Genomic DNA, 24052 nt, shown 5'->3' with positions numbered 1-24052 from the left:
TCTGACTTCCAAATAAATAAATAAATATTTAGAAAGAACAAAAAATTTTACTTCTTCCTTTCCAATTTGGGTGTTATTTATTTATTGCTTGCCTAATTGCTATAGCTAAGACTTCCAGTGTTATGTTGAATAGAGGCTGTGATAGTGGGCAACCTTGTCTTGTTCGTAATCTTAAAGGGAACTTTGAGTTTTTCGTCATTGAATGTTATATTATTTCTGGGCTTTTCATATGGATTTTTTTTTTTTACAGGCAGAGTGGACAGTGAGAGAGAGAGAGAGAGCGAGAGAGAGAGAGAAAGGTCTTCCTTTTTGCCATTGGTTCACCCTCCAGTGGCCGCCGCGCCTGGCACGCTGCGGCCGGTGCACTGCGCCTATCCGAAGGCAGGAGCCAGGTGCTTCTCCTGGTCTCCCATGGGGTGCAGGGCCCAAGCACTTGGGCCATCCTCCACTGCGTTCCTGAGCCACAGCAGAGAGCTGGCCTGGAAGAGGGGCAACCAGGACAGAATCTGGTGCCCCGACTGGGACTAGAACCTGGTGTGCCGGCACCACTAGGTGGAGGATTAGCCTATTGAGCCGTGGCGCCGGCCATATGGCTTTTATAATGTTGAGTGATTATCTTCTCTTCATAGTTTGTTGAATTTTTTTTTCTTTTCATGAAAGGGTTTTGAATTTTGTCAAATGCTTTTTCTATATGAATCGAGATGATCATGTGTTCTTTATCCTTCATTCTGCTAATATTACACTGACTTTTTCTTGTATGCTGAATCATCCTTCCATTCCAGGGATAAACCTACTTGGTTATGGTGTATATTCCTCTTAAGGTACTGTTGAATTCAGTTTGCCAGTATTTTGTTGTGTATTTTTCATTAGGACTCACCAGCACATTGGTCTGTAGTTTTCTTTTCTTGTAAAATCTGTCTGGCTTTGGTATTGGGGTAATTATGGCATCGTAAAATGAGTTTGGAAGTGTTCCCTTCTCTTCATTATTTTGAAATAATGTGAGAATTGGTGTTAATTCTTTAAATATTTGGTAGAATGTTCCAGTGAAGTCATCTGGCCCTGTGCTTTTGTTGTGGGGAGGTTTTACATTAGGAATTCAGTCTTCTTACTAGTTATAGGTCTGTTGGGTTTTTATTTCTCGTTGCTTCAATCTTGGTAATATGTTTCTTGGGATTTGTTTCTTCCAGGTTGTCCAACTTTTGGGTGTATAATTGTTTACAGTAATCTCTTATCCTCTCTCTTTTTGTGACATTGACCATTAAGTCTCCTGTTTTATTTTTGATTTGAGTTTTTTTTTTTTTTGGTTAGTCTATCTAAAATTTGGTCAATTTTGTTGATAAAAAAACACCCTAATTTCATTTTCTGTTTTCTCCTACTCTCTCTTCTATGTATAATTGGAAAAAATAAATATTTATTTGAAAGGCAGAGCAGCAGGAAAGAGAGAGAGAGAGAGAGAGAGAGAGAGAGAGAGATAGCAAGCGAGAATGCTGACTTCTGGCTTACTCCCCAAATGGCTGCAACAGCCAGATCTGGGGTAGGCCAAAGCCAGGGGCTAGTAACTCCATCCTGGTCTCCCACTGGGGAGGCAGGGACCCAGGTACTTAGGCCACTATATTCTGCCTTCCTAGACACATTAGCAGGAAGGTTGATTTCAAGCAAAAACAGCTGGGATCCACACCTACACTCAGATTTGGGATGCTGGCATCACAAGTGGTGGCTTAACATGCTGGGCCACTATGCTGGCCCTTGTTGTGTTTATTTTTGCTCCAATATTATTTCCTTGTTTGTGCTAACTTTGGGTTTAGTTCTTGCTTTTCTATTTGCTTGGGGTGTAAAGTTAGGTTGATAATTTTAGAGCTTTCTTCTTTTTTAGTGTAATCCTTTATGATGATAAGCATTCTTCTTAATTCTGCTTTTGTTACATCCCATACATTTTATTTCCTTGTTTTCATTTTAATTTGTCTCAAGTATTTTCTAATTTCCTTTGTGATGTCTTCCTTGACCTGTTGTCACATGTCTTAGTCCATTTGGACTGCTATAAAAAAATACCATAAGCTGGGTGGTTTATAAACAACACAAATCAATTTCTCACAATGCTGAGACGGGAAAGTCCAAGATGAAGGTGAGTGGCAGATTTGGTCGGGGTCCCCTTCCTGGTTCATAGATGGCTGTCTTCTCACTGTGTCCTCACAGGGCACGAGAAGCAAGGGATCTTTCATAAAGGCACTGATCTCAATCATGAGCGCATTATCTCATGACCCCACCTCCTGATACCATCACCTTGGAGACTAGGATTTCTACTTATGAACTTTGGTTGCACATAAATATTCAGTCCTATCCAACATTCTATTTTATTTAAACCATTCTTTGTGGTCTCTGTAGGTATTTTATTAGGGTTTTTAACTTTCATTTCTCTGATGAGTAATGATGATGCATGTATTTTTTTCTGTGATTATTGACAATTAGTATATATGATTTTGTAATATTTCTTTTCAATTTTCCCCAACTTTTAATTGGATTGAGTTAAAAAAATATGTTCTGGGGCCAGCACTGTGGTGTAGTGGGTAAAGCTGCCACCTACAGTGCTGGTATCCCATTTGGGTGTTGGTTCTAGTCCCGGCTGCTCCACTTCTCATCAGCTCTCTGCTGTGGTCTGGGAAAGCAGTAGAAGATGGCCCAAGTGCTTGGGCCCCTGCACCCATGTGGGAGACCCAGAAGAGGCTCCTGGCTCCTGGCTTCGGATCAGTGCAGCTCCGGCCGTTGTGGCCATCCAAGGAGTGAACCAGCGGATGGAAGACCTCTCTCGCTCGCTCTCTCTCTCTCTCTCTGCCTCTTCTCTCTGTGTGTAACTCTGACTTTCAAATAAATAGATAAATAAATAAATAAATATTAAAAATTATTTGGATTCAAGTCCATTATCAGAAATATATATTTAGAATGATTTCTTGGTCGGCGCCGTGGCTCAATAGGCTAATCCTCTGCCTAGCGGCACTGGCACACCAGGTTCTAGTCCCAGTCAGGGCGCCGGATTCTGTCCCGGTTGCCCCTCTTCCAGGCCAGCTCTCTGCTGTGGCCAGGGAGTGCAGTGGAGGATGGCCCGAGTACTTGGGCCCTGCACCCCATGGGAGACCAGGATAAGTACCTGGCTCCTGCCATCGGATCAGCGCGGTGCGCCGGCCACAGCGTGCCGGCCGCGGCGGCCATTGGAGGGTGAACCAACGGCAAAGGAAGACCTTTCTCTCTGTCTCTCTCTCTCACTGTCCACTCTGCCTGTAAAAAAAAAAAAAAAAAAAAAAGAATGATTTCTTGTACCCTGTAATTTGCATTTCGATTTTCTTAATGTCATCTAGCTAAGAATAAAATTTCTGGTTTGACAAAGTAAGTTTATCACTTTTCATTATTTATTCATGTTTTTATATTTATGTGTTAGGAAATCTTTGCCTATTCAAAAACTGTGAATATTTTGTTCTGGTTACATTTTTTACTTTTAGCTTTCAACTGGTTTGTGATCACATTTGAGTTAATTATTAAGTATGGTATAAGTTAAGGATTGATCACTTTTTTCTCCCAAGATTGAGGCTGTTCTTTTTTCTTTCCAGGCAGATATCCCATTGTGAACGTATCACTAGTTGAAAAAAAAAACTATCTTTTCAACCATTGGATTAATTTGATAATTTTATTGAAAGTTAATTGACTGTGGGTGCCAGCACCGTGACTCACTTGGTTAATTCTCTGCCTATGGCGCTGGCATCCCATATGGGTGCCGGGTTCTAGCCCCGGTTGCTCCTCTTGCAGTCCAGCTCTCTGCTGTGGCCCGGGAAGGCAGTGGAGGATGGCCCAAGTGCTTCGGTGCCTGCACCCGCATGGGAGACCAGGAGGAAGCACCTGGCTCCTGGCTTCAGATCGGTGTAGGTCTGTCTGTGGTGGCCATTTTGGGGGTGAACCAATGGAAGGAAGACCTTTCTCTCTGTCTCTCTCTCTCACTAACTATCTGTCAAATAAAAAAAAAAGAAAATTAATTGACTGTGTATACCTGAGTCTATTCATGTATTCCTTATTCTGTTACATTGATTTATACATGTATATTGGAACATCACACTGTTTTGATTATTATCCCTTTATGGGAGGTTTTAAAAGTCAGTTACTGTTACTTTTCCAATTTTGTTCTTCTTTTTAAAAACTATTTGATTATTCTCAGTCCTTTGCATTTCCATGTAGCTTTTAGGGTTAGTTTATCATTTCTACAGAAAGTTAGCAGGGAGTTTAATTGGAATTATGTTGGATTTATAGTTACATTTGGGAAGGATTCATATATTAACAGTATTGAGTTTCCAGTCCATGAACATGGTATATATGTCACTTACTGAGGTCTTTTGAAATCTTTCCTGCAGATACAGTATGACACTGCAGATCCTCCATAAGCTAACCTCTGATAAAAATTTTAGGATAAATTATTGCTACTACTTACCTTTATATTCCTTTTACAAATACTTTGAACTAGTCACAGTTTCCTCCATGAACTGTATCATGGAATTTCCTTTCCTAGAACTCCTTACATATTATGTCTTCATATAATTAATAACAGGTCCCAGAATCAAACAGCTTGGGTTTGAATCCATCTAAAGCTTTCAATATGGTGCTTATCTCATGGTAGATGCTCAATAAATGTTTATTTTTATGGTGTTTCTATTTACTGCATCTATTAGATTGTGAATTCCTGGGGAACAGTGACCATTTCATTCTCTTCTGTGTATCTTTTTTTAAAAATATTTTATTTATTTATTTGAGAAGGTAGAGTTATAGACAGAGGAAGAGACGGAGAGAAAGGTCTTCTATCCATTGGTTCACTCTTCAAATAGCCGCAATGGCCAGAGCTGGGCTGATCCAAAGCCATGAGCCAGGAGCTTCCTCTGGGTCTCCCATGCAGATACAGGGACCCAAGCACTTGGACCATCTTCTACTGCTTTCCCAGGCCATAGCAGAGAGCTGGATTGGAAGAGGAGTAGCTTGGAGATGAACTGTCACCTCTATGGGATGCCGGCGCTGCAGGTGGAGGATTAGCCCGCTACTCACAGTGCTGGCCCCCTCTCTTCTGTATCTTATGTCTACTATAATACTTGGTATGTGGTAGGTGCTCTACAGATGCTTATTTTATGAGTTTTGGAAATATTTTTGCAGTAGAGAGTGAGGAATATTTTTCAGAATGTTTAAATTTCACACCATTAAGAAATATCCCTCTAGATTCTGAAATTTTATCAAATAAAACCTCCTGTTTTGCAAGTTTACAAGCATATATTAAAAGCAAATAAAATAGTTGGCATGTTTTCTATTTTAACCAAAGTGTCTCCAGTGATTGATTTGTGTTGTTTCTTTTGCACGTTTCTCATTTTATGAAATTGTTAACTGAATATTTTATTCTTTGTACATCCTTATGGAACTAAAGTTATCTGGAATCGTGAAGAAGACTATTAATGCTAACAAATAGAAATTGTTACTGCTAATGAAAATTATGGGATTACGGTGATAAAGAATTGTCTATTGTAAATTTTGAGGTTTCTGCATATTGTAGACTTTAATGTAATTAGCTATGTCCTAGCAAGATTACATATTATTCAAAAGATAAAACTAGTCTGAATATTAAGGATAAATTGGATCTATATTAGACTTCTACTGTCACCATTTTGTAATCATTTTCTCTTTGTAATGATGAATCCTTACATAAAAAGAATTATTTTTGAGTGATTATTACATGCACCCGATGTCACCTCTGAATTCTTAACATCCAGGTTTTTTTCAGTTGAAATCATCTTTGATATTGAAATGCAAAAAGTAAATACTAACTTTAAAAAATGTCTACCAGTTTAATATCCAAAATATTTGGAGGAAGTAAACTCCTACCTTATCCTCCATGATCCTCATTGTCTCCATCTTGTAGCTGAAACTGCAGCCCTCTTTTCCCACATACATGGGGATTCACACTGACCATTTTACACTGCAGTTGTAGTGCATTTTGTCAGTTTCATGTTGTATTCATGTCCCTCCTTGACATTTCTATTCTTAAAAAAAAGAGAAAAAACAGTTGTTAATGGTCAGGGATCCTTTCCTCCCACTAGCATCAGTTTCCACCCCACAACAGGACACTGGTGGCAGAAACCATGACTATAGGAGTCAATGGAAGCTCTTAACTTTCAGTTCTAAAAGCAAACTGGATAAAGTCATGTGAAAATAGAAGCGAAAGCAAATGACGTTAAACACACTGTTCTGAGGTGGAATTCTAACAGCAGAATGTTAGGACTGATACTATCAGACACATTCTACAACTCTCAGGGAAGACTTTTAGGTTAAACTCATAATGCTTCCTTTCTGGGGACTTTTTCCTCTTTTTCAGGCTTTATTCAGAGTTTAACGCTAGCTTATCAATTGGACAAATATTTATTTAATACTTCATATTTGTGTTATTTGAAAGGAAATTAGAATTAGGGCATTTTTCCCCAAAAATTAGAGTATTGGACTCACTGGGATGGCTAAGCTGAAAAAAGGACAGAAAGTAACAAGTTTTGGCAAAAATCTGGAAAAAATCAGGACCTTGAGACATTGCCGATGGGATATTAAAATGGAATAGCCAAATAGAAAACAGTCTGGCAGTTCTATAAAATGTTATACAGAGAGTTACTCAGCAATTCCAAACCTAGAGATATACCTGAAGGGATTGAAAACATATGTCCACACAATAGCTTCTATAAGAATGTTCACATCAGCATTATTACTAATGGGCCAAAATTAGAAACAACACAAAATCTATCGACTGATGAGTGGATAGGTAAAAAATGTGATATATCTATACAATGAAATATTATTCAGCCATACCAGGAATGAAATATCAATATATGATATCATGTGGTGAACACTGAAAACATTACCCTATTTGAAATTTAAAAAAAAACTGTTAGTAATTTTTTTGTTAGTTCTACTTAATACTTTTGGTTGAATACTATAATCAACACAGTTATTCTTAACTGTTGAAACTTAACTGAAAAGTGATCACTGTTAAATATAAGAGTGGGAATAAGAGAGGGAAGAGATGTGCAATTCGGGACATGTTCAAGCTGACTTACCCCAAATGGTAGAGTTAGAAACATATCAGGGGATTCCAATTCAATCCCATCAAGGTGGCATGTACCAATGCCATCTCACTAGTCCCAGTGATCAATTTCTGTTCACAATTGATCATAATGATAGGACTAAGAGCCAAAGGGAGCACATAAACAAGACTAGTGTCTGTAAATACTAGCTGATAGAATAAAAAAGGGAGAGAACGATCCAACATGGGAAGCGAGATACACAGCAGACCCATAGAATGGCAGATGTCCTAAACAGCACTCTGGCCTCAGGATCAGCCCTTAAGGCACGCGGATCTGGCTGAAAAGCCCATGAGAGTATTTCAGGCATGGAAAGCCAAGACACTCTGGCAAAAAAAAAAAAAAAAAAAAAAAAAAAAAAAAAAAAAAAAAACTAAATGAAAGATCTCCGTGAGTGAGACCCCAGTGGAAAGAACAGGTCATCAAAGAAGGAGGTACCTTTCTCTGAAGGGAGGAGAGAACTTCCACTTTGACTACGACCTTGTCTAAATATGATCAGAGTCGGTGAACTCAAAAGGCTTCCATAGCCTTGGCAACTCATGACAAGAGCCTAGGGTGATTACTGATGCCATAAACAAGAGTGTCAATTTGTTAAGTCAGCAACAGGAGTCACTGTGCACTTACTCCCCATGTAGGATCTCTGTCCTTGATGTGTTGTACATTGTGAATTAATGCTATAACTAGTACTGAAACAGTATTTTACACTTTGTGTTTCTGTGTGGGTGCAAACTGTTGAAATCTTTACTTAATATATACTAAACTGATCTTCTGTATATAAAGAGAATTGAAAATGAATCTTGATGTGAATGGAAGGGGAGAGGGAGAGGGAAAGGGGAGGGTTGCGGGTGGGAGGGAAGTTATGGGGGGGAAGCCATTGTAATCCATAAGCTGTACTTTGGAAATTTATATTCATTAAATAAAAGTTAAAAAAAAGACTTATTTATTTATATGAAAGGCAGTAAAACAGAGGGAGAAGGAGGAAGAGAGAGAAAGAGACAGATCTTTCATCTGCTGGTTCACTCCCCAAGTTCCCTCAATAGTCAGGGCTGGGCCAGATCAAAGCTAGAAACCAGGAACTCCATCCAGGTCTCCTATGTGAGTGGCAGAAACCTAAATACTTGGGGCCATCATCCACTGCCTCCCAGAGGCATTAGTAGGAAGCTGGATCAGGAGTGCAGAGTAGCAACATTTTAACTAAGCACTCTGATAGGGGATGTGGGCCATAACACTGTGCCACAAAACTCACCCTATGATTTTATCAGATACATGCTAGAAGGAAAAGATCAACATACGTGCTCTTCCTTGTGATGCCCCTCTGTTCTCTATCTACAAGAATATTTTGAAAGGTTCCTGGATAAGTGAAATTAAAAGTAGTTTATTTTGCTATAAATGTTTTTTGAATCTATTCAATTTTTTTATAATGTACATTATCCATGAGCGTTTTGAAGACCCCTTGTATACCTTGATCTTAAAAATTTTCCACCAGATAAGCTTATCATTTAATTTCATTTTCCATGGATGTCTTAGAAAATTTTAATTTTTTACTTTGAAAGGCATGGGGGCAGAGACAGAGACAGATCTCTTCCATCTACTTTCCACTCCGCACATGCCCACAACAGCCAGGGCAGGGCCGAAGCTGGGAGCTAGGAACTGACTCCTTGTCTTCTGCGTGGAGGGCAGAGAGCCAACCACTTGAGCCATCTCTGGCCGCCTCCCAGAGTCTGATTGGGCAAAAAGCTGCGTTGGGCACCTAAGCTAGGACTGGAACCCAGGCAGTCTGATATGGAATACAAGTGTCTTAACATACCTTTTTAGCTACTAGGCCAAATGTTTGCCTGGATATTAGACTTCACAATTTTTTTTTCTATTTGCTTTTGTTATGATGTCAGGTTTGAGAACCACTGAAGTTACATCAATATTTATTTATTATGACTTTGTAAATGCTTTTCATGGTTCAATTATGTAGTTTTCCATTATTTGTTTTATTTTATTTATTTGCAAGACAGAGAAAGAAGGGCAGGGAGATGGAGAGGGAGGGCGAGAAGGAGAAGGATCTCCCCCTAGTTAAATTCCCAAATGCCCACAACAGCTAGACCTGGGCTGAGCCAAAGCCAAGAGCTGGGAGCTCAAACTAGGTCTCCCCGATGGGGGTCAGGGACCTAACTTCTTTAGCCTTTACCTACCACCTCCCAAGGAACACGTTAGTAGGAAGCTGGAATAGGGAGTGCAGGCTGGACTCAGGCACCCTGACAGGGGAGTTTGTGTTCAGACTGTTCATATTTTAAGCTTTTAGATTCATATTTTGTGAAAGAGGAAGAATTTTTATTGTTGAGGGAAAATATAGCTTTGTTTTGGGAAAAGCGATATACACTGGGAATTAAAACCTGTTAGAGGTTTTTTTTTTTTTTCTTTGTTGTTTCTTGCTGCTTTTGGCTTGTTTCAGTGCTTGATTTAGTGATTTATTCTTTTAAAGTCCTAAGTACATTCGTTATTAAATTGAATTTATTGTGAGAGTGCTAATAGCCTAAATTGGGGATTTTTTTATTTCAAGAAGGATATACATTGATTTTTTTTTTCAGAAGCCATGAGTTTTTTTTGTTTTTTGTTTTTTTTTTTTTTTTACTTATTTATTTGAAAGTCAGAGTTACACAGAGAGGAGAGGCAGAGAGAGGTCCTCCATCCGATGGTTCACTCTGCAGTTGGCCACAACTGCTGGAGCTGCGCCGATCCGAAGCCAGGAGGCAGGAGCTTCCTCCAGGTCTCCCACGTGGGTGCAGGGTCCCAAGGACATGAGTCATCCTCTACTGCTCTCCCAGGCCACAGCAGAGAGCCGGATCGGAAGTGGAACAGCCAGGTCTTGAAACCAGCGCCTGTATGGGATGCTGGTGCTGCAGGCCAGGGCATTAACCCACTGCGCCACGGCACCGGCCCCCCATGAGCTCTATAGATCTGACCACTTAAGCACCATGTGAATGTCTTGACTTAATTGAGTAGGGTGGGAAGGTTGCTTCTCACTCAGTTCATCCAAGTTTAGTTTCTCCATGCCTATTCTCAGTTCATTTTTAAAATTTATTATTATTTTTAATTTGAAATTTGGGAGAGAGAGAGAGAGAGAGAGAGATCTTCCATTTGCTTGTTCACTCCCCAAATACCTGCAAAGTCCAGGCTGGGCCAGGGCTGAAGCTTGGAATAGGAACTGAATCCAGGTCTTTACTACATAAGTGGCAGGAACTCACTCACTTGGGCCATCACGGGTGCCTTCCAGGATCCACATGAACAGGAAGCTGGAGTCAGGAGCCAATGCCAGGAACGGAAACCAGCTGCTGGTTGTGGGATATAGAGGTTCTGTTAGGACTAGCCTGCTATTCATTTTATTCAAGAATGTGCTTTTCTTATGATTTTGTGTGGTTAATAAAATGTACACAAAACTTATTCAGTGGGCATTGACCTTTAGTTTACATTAAAATCATACATATACTTGTACAGAGAAGGAAGTCTAGGATGGTATATGTTCTTATATATGGATTTATTTATATCACAGTCTTAACCAACTATTGTCTCTGGGTGTTAAGATGTCAAGCAATTTTAAAAATTATTCTTTATGATATTTTTATAATATCTAATTTTAAAAGTATAGATAATTTATTAATTTTATAATTATGAAAATGATAAAGCTAATCTCATTTTTGAAAAAAGTCTCAAAAGCTCTAGCAGCTAGGCTTTGGTTTTCAGAAAGTATCTTTTAGTAGGGCCAAGAGAACAAAGCTTATATCAAAAAGAAAGTAAAGTTCACAAAAAATCTTTTTTTTTAAAGATTTATTTATTTATTTGAAAGTCAGAGTTGCACAGAGAGAGAAGGAGAAGCAGAGAGAGAGAGAGGTCTTCTATCCACTGGTTCACGCCCCAGATGGCTCAACGGCTGGAGCTGGGCCAATCTGAAGCCAGGAGCCAGGTCTCCCGGGTCTCCCACACAGGTATAAGGGCCCAAGGACTTGGGCCATCTTCTACTGCTTTCCCAGGCCATAGCAGAGAGCTGGATGGGAAGAGAAGCAGCAGGTTCTCGAACCGGCGTCCATATGGGATGCTAGCCCTTCAGTTCGGGGCTTTAAGCTGCTGCGCCACAGTATCGGCCCCAAAAATCTTTCCGTAAGTGTTACTATTCTGTTTCTCAGATAAATGTTGAGTGAGAGTCATATGGCTTAATTGGTCAGTAAATCTCTACATTTACATAAATATTTTCCTGATTTGTGTAGTTTAATTATTAGAGAAATTAATATTTATTGAGGAAAGAATCAAGTACTTTGCATGTATGATGTTTAATGTGATCTTTAATTTCATAATCCTGCAAGACTAGTATATCCTTCATTTTTTACATATGTGAAATTTTTGGAGCAAGAGATTGAGTAAATGGGGCAAAGTCATTTATCTAGTAAGTGAAAGAGTCAGAACTTAAACCCAGTTCTGAGTAATTTGAAAGGCCTTTGTCTTGTCCATGGTACAACATGGCTTCCCATAAGCAGTAGGCCCTGCCTGCTGTTTATCTTATTTGGTTTTTTCTCTATATTTAGATGATTTTCATTTGTCACATTGTTATTTCAGCAAAGAAGTATATTAGAAAATATACATACAGGTTGATCAGTTATAATTCTAATATTTGCAGACTCTCTTCCTCACGTTTTTGGCAGTCTGCAAATGGTTAAACTTGATGAAATACTAATGAAGAATTACAGAGTTATTTGTTTGACTTTGCCACTTGGGACACTTGGCAAATGAGACAATTCATCTCAGTGTGCAGCTAGTCTCGTTTCTTAAAGAAAATTAATTAATGCAGTTTGTCTTCTTCCCATATCTCTGATTATAGTCTTTTTATTATACCTTCACTTTCTTGCTTTACTTTTCTTCCTGCAAATATCTGTTTTTCAAGCCTTCCTTGTTCCTTTCAACCTGATAAGTAAAAGCAATTTTCTTCAATGTGAATGTGTTTGCGACTTCAGTACATCTTAGACAAGAAAAGACATTTGCATAAAATCCCATAGGTAGGAAATTCCATAGGAAGGAATTTCATAGGCACCAATGCCTCTTTCAAAGTGATTTAATCAATTTTATTTTACTGTCTTTATTGCTCTTTGTCTTCTTTTTGGCAAGATGGGTTAGTATTGTGTATATCTTACCACCGTTGTCTTCCAGCACAACAGTCAGTACTTAAATTTGTCAACACCATAATTTTGGTCTTAATACCTTTACATTTAAAAATAATCATACCTGTGATTTTGGAGCCATACTTTGAAGAGCCAGGGGTTGTTTTTTCTATAATTTTGATAGTTACAACCAGAAATGCAATTTCCTTCCAGGAAATGACTTGAGCAGTTTGTTACTCAGTCTCTTTGAATATATTTTTCTCTATTTTCACAGTGTGGCCTTCTCATTTTAAAGGTAGAATGACTATGTGCTCGTTTTCTTTCTCCTTTGATATTCATCTGAGAAAGAGGGATTTCAGAAAATCTAGCTTTTAAATCACTTTGAATATTTTTTTCCACCCCACAGACCCAGCAAGGAATCAGTTTGAGAAGAATAAGAATGTTATCAATCATATCCCATTCCAACGTTGTATAAAATTTTTTTAATCATGCTGGAAAGAACATAGAGAATTGGCATGAATATATTTAAAGCCAGCTGAATGTGAAACGGTATGGGAAAGAAAGGTTAAGAGTGAAGTTATTTAAGAACTAAGCAAATACCTTGTATCAAGATGGCTGTTTGTATATTTATATTAAAATTAAGGGTAATATAAGATCACTGTTATAGCTTATTCTGGTTTCCAGATTATTTTGTAACACGTATAGAACACTGACTTCCAAGTCACTAAAAATGAAATGGCTTAATTATATCATGGTATGAATCACCAATTTAACAATGGCAGGATTTAATTCTTTCTAAAATTTTATAATCTCTTCTAATTTTCTCACCAGATTGGGTTTTAGAGTTATCAGGGTAATTTCATTCACTCACAACATGTAAAAATGTTGACTCATTTTAAAAATAATATTCTGTTAGTTGCCCCTATGATAGCTGATATCTGGCAGTTGAAGGGATGGTAACCTTTAAAGTGAAAATAACCCTGTCATCATATCACAGCAGAAAACTGACATGATAGTAAAACTACACTGGACTTTGAGGGCCATTCTAAGGGGAGCAGTTTACAGATATTTTTATTAGGGAGATTTACAGATGCTGTGCTGTTCTGTATACTTAGCGTCAAGCTGAGGAGACAGATCTGACACGTAAATCATGTTTGAGGGTCCTGGAGACAACCCGGAGTGTTTTGAGACTTCAGAGAGTAGTTCTGAGATTGGTTGGCCATTCTTTTCACATTTTGCTTGTTATTCCTCCTGCTTTATACTTTCATTGAATTAATTTCTTCATTCGAGTTTCTCTTGGGTTTAGGGTTATTGAGGATTTTCTTTGCTGGCCCTGTTGTATTTTGAGTTTAGTATCTGCAAAGGAGATTGTTGATAGACCACCTGGGGAACAAGAAAACAAAATAGTTATAGGGACAGTCTTAGGGCATGGGTTTAGTGGACATTTTTAAGTTTGTGTACTCTTGAGGCTTCCAGGGAGGAATCAGAAGAGTTCTACATATTAAAAATTAAAAATCAAGGGCAGATGTTTGGCTTAATGGTTAAGATGCTTGTGTCCCATATTACAGTATCTGAGTTTAATACCCAGCTCCATTTTTATCTTCAACTTCCTGTTAATGGAGACCCTAAGAGATAACAGTGATGGCTCAAGTAATTGAGTTCCTGCCACCCACTGAAGGAGACCTGGATTGAATTTCCAGTTCCTGGCTTTGGCCCTGACCCTGCCCAGTCCTTGTAGCCTTTTTTTTTTTTTTTTTTAAGTTTTTGACAGGCAGAGTAGACAGAGAGAGAGAGAGACAGAGAGAAAGGTCTTCCTTTGCCGTTGGTTCACCCTCCGATGGCCGCCGCTGCCGGTGCGCTGCGGCCGGCGCACTGCGCTGATCCGAAGCCAGGAGCCAGGTGCTTCTCCTGGTCTCCCATGGGGTGCAGGGCCCAAGCACCTGGGCTATCCTCCACTGCCTTCCCTGGCCACAGCAGAGAGCTGGCCTGGAAGAGGGGCAACCGGGACAGAATCCGGCGCCCCGACCAGGACTAGAACCTGGTGTGCCGGCGCCGCAAGGCGGAGGATTAGCCTAGTGAGCTGCGGCACCGGCCGTCCTTGTAGCCTTTTGTGAATGAACCAGCAAGTGAGAGATGCCTCTCCTTCTCCCTCTCCTTCTTTCTATTTCTGCCTCTTAAATAAATAAACTTTTTAAAAATTGAAATAAAGTAATCACTGTGGCTGCTATGTGGATAGGATAGTAGGGGGTTAGAAGCAAGATCAGTTAGGAGTCTTACTATGATAGTTTGAGTAATTGTGATAACTTCAACTAGGGATGAAGCACAGAAGAGGAGACCAAGACAGATATATACTTAGTTTTAGAGCTGATTGGATCAGGGGTCAGGATGGACTTGGGAGGAGGGAAAGGGAAGAATCAAGCATGAATCCATAGTCTTAGCCTTGAGTGGTCAGTTGGATAGGGGTGCTGAATAGGAAGACTAGAAGAGAAACAGATACGGCAAGGAAAATTGAAAGTTACATCTTGTCCTGTTAAGGTTGAGACTTTCTGAAATGTGGAAATGTTTTAGACCAGTTGACTATAGGAGTCTACTTCAGTAGAGAGGTTAAGGCTGAGACATAATTTGGAAGTCATAAGCATGTATACTACAGGGCCAAATGAAATCATGTGGGAAGGGAGTATAGGTGGAGAATATGTTAAGATCTAGTGTACTCTACAATGGAGAATTTTGTACTAAAAGATACATTGTCTGTGGGAAAAAAAGTGAATTACATAGTCGGTGATGGTAGCTTGGGGTTTAGATAGATGGATGAAATAAGTGGCATCTTTGAGTTGAAGAAACTTAATAAAATTTATTTCATTGGGACTTTTTTACATCCTAGATTTATTTATGTAAATAAAATAGTAGGAGTTTAAGAATGATATCTCTTGTTGTGCTAGTAAAGTCATTCACTGGAATACTGGACTTTGAGTCAGTCCTATCTGGGTTAGAATCCCATTTTACTATGTATACCCACACTTGTGTGTTCTCTAACATTTACTTTATGTCTTTAAGTCTTGGTTTCTTGGTGTGGGAATGCTCACTCAATGACATATATTTACATATATACATGTAAATATACATATATTACATAAATACATGTGTACTTTATATATGTATTTTCTATATGTATTACATATGTACTTTATATATTATATATGTTTTGCCTAAGTGTACCGCTCAGATACCAGGCACTCAAAAGATAGCTTTATGAATTTTTTTAAGAAAGATTTATTTATTTATTTGAAGGACAGAGTTACAGAGAGAGGAGGGCAGAGGTAAGAGAGAGAATGAGAAACATCTTCCACTAGTGGTTCATTCTCCAAATGGCTGCAACGGCCAGAGCTGGGCCAGGAGTCAGAAGCCAGGAGTTTCATCTGGGTTCCTATGTGGATTCAGGGACCCAAGTACTTAGGCCATCTTCTGGGAGCTGGATCAGAAGTTGAGCAGCTGGGGCAGCACCCATGTGGGTTGCTGGTGCTGCAGGCAGTGGTTTTACCTGCTAAGTGACAGTGCTGGCCCCAGCTTTATGCTATTCTGTTCTGAGCTTCTGTTTGTATCTGTGTACTACTGTCCTTCAGTATATATTTTGCTCAGTTTAGATAGGGATCCCTGGTTTGGGATATAAACCTCCAACTTTTTAACAGTTTAAAAGTGAGCTATTCTCTCAGCCCACATTAGAGTTTAATACTTTTTTTAAAAAAAGATTTATTTTAGTTATTTGAAAGACAGAGTTACAAGAGGGGTAGAGACAGAGAGAGAGGTCTTCCATCCGCTGGCTCACTCCCCAGATGGCCGCAACTGCTGGAGCTGCGCCAATCTGAAGCCAGGAGCCAGGAGCTTCTTCCGGGTCTCCCAGGTGGGTGCAGGGGCCCAAGGAACTAGGGCGTCTTCTACTGCTTTCCCAGGCCATAGCAGAGAGCTGGATTGGAAGTAGAGCGGCCAGGACTTGAACCGGTGCCAATATGGGATGCCGATGCTTCAGGCCAAGGCCTGAAGGCCACAGCGCTGGCCCCAGGGTTTAATACTTTATCTGAACTATTTATGATTTACTAGTTAATTTCTTTTGGGAGACAGATGGTTTGAGATTATAGAGTCTTGTCCTAACATTTTGTGACATTTTATTTGATGATTACCTCTCACTGTAATCATATTAGAAGTGTAGGTTTACTGCTGCAGGGCATACTGGTGATCAACGAAATTTATCAGACGAGTTTTATTTTATGTTGTAGAAAATAAATAGCAAGGATCTTTATATAAAGTTACCTGAGTGAATTAACATTCATTAAAAAGAAGTCTCAATGGAAACATTATTCAAACCAAAAAGATGAAAATGCTTTGGAAAAATGTCGTATAAGAAATACTGTTTCATTAAGAAAGTTTCACTGACTATTGAGAAGTATAGAAGTGTTTAACAATTCATTTCCTACTGTTCATGAATCAGAGAGACTTTTCTTGACTACCCTATAGAAAACAGTACTCTCCCCTCACTCTCTGTACCCTACTCTGCTTAATGTTTTCACAATGCTTACTGTCATCTGACATGACATTTACTTGCACAAATATTTAAACATATAATGAATGGTTTACTTAATTATTTTTTGTCACTAAAATATAAGCTTTATGAAGTCAGGACTATCTTGTATGTGATAAGAAATGTTTGTTTGACTCTGGAAAAACTTCCTCAGAAAGTTAATCTTAGAGTTATTCTATGACTCCACAGTTTTATTCCTAGATATATACCCAGAAGAACTGAAAACAGGTGCTCACACATAAATGTATATACATACACATGTTCATAACAGTAGTATTCACAATAGTTAATAGGTATTAACAACCCATTCTCTGTCAATGGATAAATGGGTAAACAAATTGTGGAATATACCAACAGTGAAAAAATATTTAGTCATAAAAAGAATGAAGTTCTAGAGGCTGGCGTTATGTCACAGTGGGCTAAGCCACTGCCTGTGATGCTGGCATTTCATCTGGGGTATGGTTCAAATCCTGATGCTGTGCTTCTGATCCAGTTCCCTGCCAGTGCATCTGGGAAAATAGTGGGAGATGGCCAAGTGTTTGGGTCCTTCTCACCAATGTGGGAGTCCAGGATGGAATTTCTGGCTCTTGGCTTTGGCTTGGCCCAGCCCCTGTCATTGTATCCTTTGGGAGACTAAACCAGCACATGGAAGATCTCTCTCTCTCTCTTCCCCCTCAATTCTTTCCCCATCCCTATAACTGCGCCTTTCAAATAAATAAAATAAATCTTTAAGAAAAAAGAATGAAGTTCTGATATATGCTAGAGAAAGGACATACCTCAAAAATAATATAGTAAGTAGAAACCAGACACAAACATCACATATGAATTCATTTATATGAAATGTCCAGAATAGGCCAATTCACAGGCACAGAGTATGGATTGGTGTTTTCCAGCAGCTGAGGGGAGGATGGGGAGAAACTGTTTTCTAGGTCTGGGATTTCACTTTGGAAAGATGGAAGTGTTTTCTAACTAGATAGAGGTGGTGGCTGCCCAATGTTACTAACGTGCTATCTACACTGAATTGTTCTTGTTAAAATGGTTAATTTTGAGTTATGTGAGTTTTACTTCAATATTTTTTTAAATGCTTGATGAATGAGTGACTGTGCTCAGTTTGTTTTATGTGCCTGCTGTATGTGGGTTATTGTTTGTAAGCCTACCAATTAGTAGCTCTGCCATTTGAGTAAGATGGAAGAATGGGAACAGGCAATTAATAGATTAAAATATCTGCAATACTGTTTGATTCATATGAGGGAAGGAAAACACTTGATTGATGTAGAATACACTTAGCAATAGTTCCTAAAACCTGTTGTAATAGGAGGGACAGAGATTGCTGATGCATAGTGAGGCTGTGTGCCTGTGACATTCACTTGTCAGGTTCAGAGATGCTAATTCTTGGCTCTTCCCTCCCAGGGGACTGCCTGCCTGTGTGACAGAGCTCATTTTGCCTCTGCTTCCTTACTGTCCTTGTTGTGGATCCTACATTATAGCTGAAATCCTTCCAGCTTGGGAGTGCCGTGGAAGCACTGCAGCGCAAAACCACCCTGTAATTGGCTAGAAGTATCACTGTTGAGTGACATGATCTTTCTTCCTAGGGGAATGAAGGAGGATAACAGTACCAAGAAATTAATCCAAGTACTATCTCAGCATTTGAATCCATTCATTTTACCCCATCAGCCAGAAAAGCTTGCCTTTCTTCCAAATTTCCTTTTCCCATCTGTTCACTTAATTTCATTCTATAGCTTTGTCAAGCTCCACAGTGACTGTCACATGCAGACTTTCTGCATTTTGCTAATCAGAATCCTGATAAATTTGGATTATTATAAGTTGCAACCAAGAGTCTAGACTTGGTATTTTCTATACCGAAGTATAGCCTTTTATTTATGTTCTGTAACATCCACAAAGTCATTGTATTTTTTGAAACTTACTAATGTTTACCCTTGTTCTTTTTCAGTTTATGTTCTGTGTTTAATTATTGGCAATGACTTCTGTCTTATAGGCATCTCTGAAAGTGGGGAATTATCTAAGCAGTAAGCCCAGGGGTTATTCTCAAATGTAGATTATAATTGCTTTTCTACAGAAATTGATAATCAACAACCAAAATTTCTGTGATATATCACCTGTCATATAAATGACAGGAATAAAAGTGTAAAATGAAACATTTCATTTTCTAACAGTACCTGTCTTAAAATCATTAGATTTTTATGTTGAGTAAATTTTATAGATGTAATGCGGTATATACAAAGAGTAGAATAACAGAATAGCATAATGGTTAAGGGAACAGAGTTTTGGAATTGTGTGAACTTGCATCCAATTTCTGCTCTTTTCTGGCTATATAACCTTGGAGAAATCATTTAACCTCAGTAATCCTCAATGTATCCATTTATAAAATGAGGATGACCAACCTATCTTTCTGGTATAATAAACCCTTTAGAAAATAGAGTCTGACATGTAGGTAGAGGTGATTATTCTTTTAACTTAATGACTTTGAAAATAGAATGATAAAAATTTGCAAAGTACTTTCTCTGTTTTTTGCAGCAGTAAACTTAACATTTTTTTCCTTCTTGTTTTCCTCCTTAACTACTCCCACTATTGTCTCATTTGATAGGAAACAGTCTTACATAGCATTAGCCTACTAATGAAATACCATTCCTCCCTTAACTTGTGGAACCCAGCTTTTGACTTGATTCTTATGTGTGTTATGCAAATAAAACATTGAAGAACTGTGGAAGAGTTGTAAATAAAACATTGGTTTACCAGTCATCAGATTGTTAGTGTGCTGGAGAAATGCGCCAGACTGCTTTTAACAGAACCAGAATGAAAGTTGTTATAAACAGCATGCCAAATACTAATTAATTTTCTGAACATTTCAAGATTCCTACTGAGTTTATATTCCTGAGCCTTCCTGTAATCTGTGACCTGAGATTAATACCAGAAAGTTGATGGAGGGGTCACAAGTGTAACATTTTAGTTTTATGGCAAGATAATTGGCATAAAGCCTTGGGATCTATGTATAGCTTAGTTACATGAAAAACAGTGTTGAAAAACAAGAGAAAGAGAAAATTGTTGGATATGTTTGCAAAAATCTTCCCAACTCTCATTAAACAAATGCTTTTAGAATGAGTGCTTGTAGCAGCACTCTTGTTTCTCATATAGAGCCATTTTGAGATTGCTGTGGTAATCATTGTGACTGACAGTTCACATCTGGAGGCTTGTAAAATCTGCATATTGATAACCCCCATTTGGCTTTGCCTCATCTTCTATGGTATGAGCTTGCTGCTTGTCTTTTTCTCTCCCTCAGGAAGGAGATGTACAGCCTGATGAGAAAAAATGGTATTTCTGAGTGGTTTTCTTTCTCATTTCTTAATATTATTCAATAAATGATTTTGTGTTAGGAATGAGTTCCATTTTAGTGGAGGCTTGGAGGAGAAGGCAAGAAAAAGGGGGTAAAAGAAGGGATTGGAAAGCATGTGGAGGAAAAGAGGGACAGGAAGAAATTGAGAATGTGTGGTAACTGGCAAGGATGAAGAGGCTGGGGGTTGTGGGATTTAAGAGCACGGGAGAAAGGGGTGAGAACAAGGAAGATTATTTTGAGGTTAGTGTCATTGAGTATTTACACAGTTCTCATTTATGCTTTGAGATTCTGATTATCACTTGTTATCTACTTTTCTTTGGAAGTGAATTATGATTCATTAGCTATAATATTTAAGTCATTAGAGGTTTCTTTCCAAATGGGGAAGTCAGAGCAGCTTACTAGAATGAAAATTCTGCTAGATGTAGCAGCAGTGACGTGTAAAATCATATTAAGGTCAGATCTGTCATCTTCTTGATAGATCTTTTAGTTCCAAAGAAAAGAAACACTTGTTCTCTTTTGTTTTGGAGTTTATTGTGAGGATATACGTGCAGAGCACTAGAAGCCACCCTAACAGAGTTGTAATCTCCCCAGGACAGACATTGGAAATACAACGATTGCTATGAAAAAATCACCTCTTGTAATTAACAAATTTAACCAAGGTAGCTCTCCTCATTCCACTTACTGTTTGTATCTTTTCCAGGGAGGCAATTTGATTGTATCATCTGGGCACCTCTGCACTGAGAATTGGTTGTAGTTATGTGAAAACATCTTTTTAAAAAATGTTATTTTATTTTATTTATTTGAACGGCAGAATTAGAGAGAGACAGAGAGAGAAGTCTTCTGTCTGCTGGTTCACTCCCCAAATGTCTGCAATAACTAGGGATGGGCCAGACTGAGGCTGGGAGCCAGGAGTTTCTTCTGGGTCTCCCATTTTGAGCCCAAACACTTGGGTCATCTTCCACTGATTTCCCAGGCACATTAGCAGGGAACTGGATTAGAAGTAGAGCAACTAGGGCCAGCGCCACAGCTCACTTGGCTAATCCTCCACCTGTGGTGCTGGCACCCTGGGTTCTAGTCCAAGTTGGGGCGCCAGATTCTGTCCTGGTTGCTCCTCTTCCAGTCCAGCTCTCTGCTGTGGCCCGGGAAGGCAGTGGAGGATGGCCCAAGTGCTTGGGCCCTGCACCCGCATGGGAGACCAGGAGGAAGCGCCTGGCTCCTGGCTTCGGATCAGCGCAGTGCGCTGGACATAGCAACCAACTGAGGGGTGAACCAATGGAAGGAAGCCCTGTCTCTCTATCTAACTCTGCCAGTCCAAAAAAAAAAAAAAAAGGAAGAAGAAGAAGAAGTTGAGCATCTGGGACTCAAACCTGCACCCTTTTGGGATGATGGCATTGCAGGGGCAGCAGTTATGCCCGATAAGCCACAGCGCCAGCCTCATGTGAAGACATTGTTTTGATTTACATTCGAAACAGTCAACTGTGGCTTGATTTCTTTATTCTTTGAGTACCTCAGGGAGCCAGAAGAGTGGTAGATGCTGGAAAGTCAGAAGAGAGCAACAAAAGAAGACCCTGATGGAATGGAGTTTATATTTTGGGTCTGGTGGTGATTAGACAGAAAATAAACAAATGAATGAACAAGGTGATTTCAGATAGTGATGAGTCCTGAGTAGACACTAAATCAGGATGATGTGACACCGAGTGGCTTGGGGAGAGGGTCCATTTTAGAAAGAGTGGTCAGAGTTCTCTCTGAGAAAGTGACATTTTAACTGAGGCCTCAGTGAGCTAAGGCAGAGGGAGTACAGGCATACATAATTGATATTGTGGCTTTGGTTCCGGACCATTACAATAAAGAAAATAACACAATAAACTGAATCACATGAATTTTTTGGCTTCCCATGGCACATAAAAGTGATGTTCAACCTATACTAATAGTCTATTCAGCGGATAATAGCATCAAGTCTTTTTTTTTTTTAAAGATTTATTTATTTAATTGAAAGAGTTACACAGAGAACGGCCCAGCAGTGTTTGTTGTGGCCATTTGGGGAATGAACCAATGAATGGAAGAACAGAGAGGCAGAAAGAGAGAGAGAAAGTGAGAGATCTTCCATCCACTGATTTACCCCCAGTTGGCTGCAACAGCTGGAGCTATTGAGCCGCGGTGCCGGCCCCCCATTTTTTTTTTTTTACAACTGAGTAGTGCTCCATAGTGTATATATACCATAATTTCTTTAACAAGTCTTCAGTTGATGGACATTCGGGTTGATTCCATATCTTAACTATTGTGAATTGAGCTGCAATAAACATGGGGGTACAGATAATTCTTTCATATGCTGATTTCATCTCCTTTGGGTAAATTCCCAGGAGTGGAATGGCTGGCTTATATGGTAGGTCTATATTCAGATTTCTGAGGTATCTCCATACTGTCTTCCACATTGGCTGTACCAGTTTACATTCCCACCAACAGTGGATTAAGGTACCTTTTTCCCCACATCCTCGCCAGCAGTGTTGTTTGTTGATTTCTGTATGCAAGCCATTCTAGCTGGGGTGAGGTGAAACCTCGTTGTGGTTTTGGTTTGCATTTGCCTGATGGCCAGTGATCCTGAGCATTTTTTCATGTTCTGTTGGCCATTTGGATTTCCCCTTTTGGAAAATTCCTTTGCCCATTTCTTAACTGGATTGTTTTGTTGTTGTTGAGTTTCTTGAGCTGTTTATAGATTCTGGTTATTAATCCTTTATCAGTTGCTTAGTTTGCCAATATTTTCTCCCATTCTGTTGGTTGCCTCTTCAATTTGCTTTTTCTTTTGCAGTACAGAAGCTTTTCGATTTGATGTAATCCCATTTGTCAATTTTAGCTTTGGTTGCCTATGCTTCTGGGGTCTTCTCTAAGAAGCCTTTGCCTATACCAATGTCTTGCAGTGTTTCCTCAATATTCTCTAATAATTGATGGTATTGGGTTGTAGATTTAAGTCTTTGATCCATTTGAGTGGATTTTTGTGTGAGGTATAAGGTAGGTTCACCCTCCAATGGCCGCCGCGGCCAGCGTGCTGTGGCTGGCGCACCGCGCTGATCCGATGGCAGGAGCCAGGTACTTCTCCTGGTCTCCCATGCAGGTGCAGGGCCCAAGCACTTTGGGCCATCCTCCACTGTACTCCCTGACCACAGCAGAGAGCTGGCCTAGAAGAGGGGCAACCAGGACAGAATCCGGTGCCCTGACCGGGACTAGAACCCGGTGTGCCGGCGCCACAAGGCGGAGGATTAGCCTAGTGAGCCGCGGCGCTGGCCAAGGTAGGGTCTTGCTTCATACTTTTGCATGCAGAGATCCAGTTTTTCCAGTACTCTTTTTTGAAGAGACTGTCCTTGCTCTAGGCATTGATTTTAGCTCCTTTGTCAAATATAGTTGGTTGTAGATGTGTGAATTAAGTTCTGTTCCATTGGTCTATGCATCTTTGTGTGTGTATGTGTGTGTATATGTTTGCCAGTACCAGGCTGTTTTGATTATAACTGTCCTGTAGTATGTCTTGAAACCTGGTATTGTAATGCATCTAGCTTTGTTTTTGTTGTATAAGATTGCTTTAGCTATTCAGTATCTCCTGTGTTTCCATATGAATTTCAGCATCTTTTTTTTTCTAGATCTGAGAATAATGTCCTTGGTATTTTGATTGGAATCACATTGAATTTGTATATTACTTTTGAAGGTCTGGACATTTTTATGGTATTGATACTAACTTTATTAATTAAAAATTATTTGAAAGCAGAGATGGGTTCGGTGCCGTGGCTCAGTAGGTTAATTCTCCATCTGTGGCACCGGCACCCCATATGGGCACCAGTTCTAGTCCCAGTTGCTCCACTTC

General features: G+C 39.4%; 1 protein-coding gene across 2 annotated transcripts in view; it reads left to right on the top strand.

The window, feature by feature from the left end:
* The window catches only part of TTC28 (tetratricopeptide repeat domain 28), a 700068-nt gene that overhangs the window by 192048 nt on the left and 483968 nt on the right, over window positions 1–24052 (top strand). The window lies entirely within an intron of this gene.

The sequence above is a fragment of the Oryctolagus cuniculus genome, chromosome 21 (assembly GCF_051225735.1).
Source record: "Oryctolagus cuniculus isolate XC-2025 breed Fujian yellow rabbit chromosome 21, ASM5122573v1, whole genome shotgun sequence".
Classification (NCBI taxonomy): domain Eukaryota; kingdom Metazoa; phylum Chordata; class Mammalia; order Lagomorpha; family Leporidae; genus Oryctolagus; species Oryctolagus cuniculus.
This window is presented reverse-complemented; position numbering and strand designations above follow the sequence as displayed.